Raw genomic sequence first — 2,500 nt, 5'->3', positions numbered from 1 at the left:
GGAAATTCGTCAAGGGGACACGCTGACGAAACAGCGCTGGTTTAGACACGGTGGGTGCAGTGTTGGAATCGGCAGCGCCGACGAAATCGGCAAAGTCGGCAGAATCGGCAGCGGGTGCTGGCGATGAGTCTGGACGATTTATAGTCCAGGGCTTGATGGAAAAGACTGTTGGTCCAGACAATGGGGCAGTGGCAGCGCGGATTTGTGCAGCTGCAGGTTCGTCGGGGAAAATCGGCAGCGCAGATTTTTCGACGAACAGGGGCTGGGCGCTGGACTGGCCGGGCCAGGCAGGAAAATTCGTCAGGGGGCCACGCTGACGAAAACAGGGGCTGCGGAGTGGAAAATCGGCAGCGCAGATTTTTCGACGAACAGGGGCTGGACCGGCCGGGCCAGGCAGGAAAATTCGTCAGGGGGGCACGCTGACGAAAAGAGGGGCTGCCGCGTGGAAAATCGGCAGTGCAGATTTTTCGACGAACAGGGGCTGGACTGGCCGGGCCAGGCAGGAAAATTCGTCAGGGGGGCACGCTGACGAAAAGAGGGGCTGCCGCGTGGAAAATCGGCAGCGCAGATTTTTCGACGAACAGGGGCTGGACGCTGGACTGGGCCAGGCAGGAAAATTCGTCAGGGGGCACGCTGACGAAAAGAGGGGCTGCCGCGTGGAAAATCGGCAGCGCAGATTTTTCGACGAACATTCGTCAGGGGGGCACGCTGACGAAAAGAGGGGCTGCCGCGTGGAAAATCGGCAGCGCAGATTTTTCGACGAACATTCGTCAGGGGGGAACGCTGACGAAAACAGGGGCTGCCGCGTGGAAAATCGGCAGCGCAGATTTTTCGACGAACAGGGGCTGGATGCTGGACCGGCCGGGCCAGGCAGGAAAATTCGTCAGGGGGGCACGCTGACGAAAAGAGGGGCTGCCGCGTGGAAAATCGGCAGCGCAGATTTTTCGACGAACAGGGGCTGGACGCTGGACTGGGCCAGGCAGGAAAATTCGTCAGGGGGGCACGCTGACGAAAACAGGGGCTGCCGCGTGGAATGGCAGCCTACACGCAGATGCGGATTCGGCAGCGCACGATGGCTTGAGCAGGTCATGGGTTCGACTTGGCGCGATCTGAAACCTGGACGAGGGACTGTCGACGCTGGACGAGCCAGCGCGGTGGCCTGTCGTGCCCCGTTCAGGGGGGGCCTGCCGCGGAGACAGCCCTCGCGGGCTCGACAGCGCAGGCCAGCGTCCCCGACGTCGCTGGCCGCGGCAGGCGAGCTGCCGGGGTTCCCGCATTCCTACAAGAAAACGTCGTGCTTTCCACATGAAACCAATCCAGTAAAATCAGCCATATTTTTATGAGGCTGCCCACTGAATTTGGGGTCATTCCGGGCCGGTTCCTAGTTTTGCGGATTTACTCGATTTCTAATGGTAGGAAAATTAAAACAAATACTTCCCGACCTCGAAAAATTCTGGGAAAATTAATGAAGGTGGATTGGATTTTTGCCAACCTCTGTGCAAAATTTCAGCTCAAAATACCAAGAAATGAATTTTTTAGAGGGGGGGTGACAGCAGGGACCTAGTAGTGTCTCCCCCTGCCAGAGCTGCAATGACACTTATTGCTCTTTAGGGAGCCACCAGGCCGGCGCCCCTCAAAGACCACACGCGCGCGCGCGCCCGCCCGCGCTGGGCGCTGGGGCGCTGGGGCCTGAGGGCCTGGGGCCCTTGGGGGCCCTTGGGCGCTTGGGCGCGCGCGCGCGGCCCCCGCAGCCATGCCGCGCTGCGCGACGCGCGGACAGCCCCTGCTGGCTTGCTCTCTCGCCCGCGGGGGGGCTGCCTTCGGGCCCTGGCCCCCCGCGCTCTGGCCTGCCCCCCGCGTGGGAGAGGCTAGGCGCTGCAGGGGCCAGCCCGACGTCGCTGGCCGCGGCAGGCGACAGCCCGACATCGCTGGCCGCGGCAGGGGCCAGCCCGACGTCGCTGGCCGCGGCAGGCGACAGCCCCTGCTGGCTTGCTCTCTCGCCCGCGGGGGGGCTGCCTTCGGGCCCTGGTCCCCCGCGTGGGAGAGGCTAGGCGCTGCAGGGGCCAGCCCGACGTCGCTGGCCGCGGCAGGCGACAGCCCCTGCTGGCTTGCTCTCTCGCCCGCGGGGGGGCTGCCTTCGGGCCCTGGCCCCCCGCGCTCTGGCCTGCCCCCCGCGTGGGAGAGGCTAGGCGCTGCAGGGGCCAGCCCGACGTCGCTGGCCGCGGCAGGCGAGCCGCCGGGGTTCCCGCATTCCTACAACAAAACGTCGTGCTTTCCACATGAAATCAATCCAGTAAAATCAGCCATATTTTTATGAGGCTGCCCACTGAATTTGGGGTCATTCCGAGCCGGTTCCTATTTTTTCCGATTTCCTCGATTTTTAATGGTAGGAAAATAAAAAAAAATACTTCCCGACCTCGAAAAATTCTGGAAAAATTAATAAAGTTGGATTGGATTTTTGCCAACCTCTGTGCAAAATTTCAGCTCAAAATACCAAGAA

This window comes from Populus nigra, chromosome 2 (genome assembly GCF_951802175.1).
Source record: "Populus nigra chromosome 2, ddPopNigr1.1, whole genome shotgun sequence".
In the NCBI taxonomy this organism is placed as follows: Eukaryota; Viridiplantae; Streptophyta; class Magnoliopsida; order Malpighiales; family Salicaceae; genus Populus; species Populus nigra.
The sequence above is the reverse complement of the archived record's forward strand: the minus strand, read 5'-3'. Positions refer to the sequence as shown.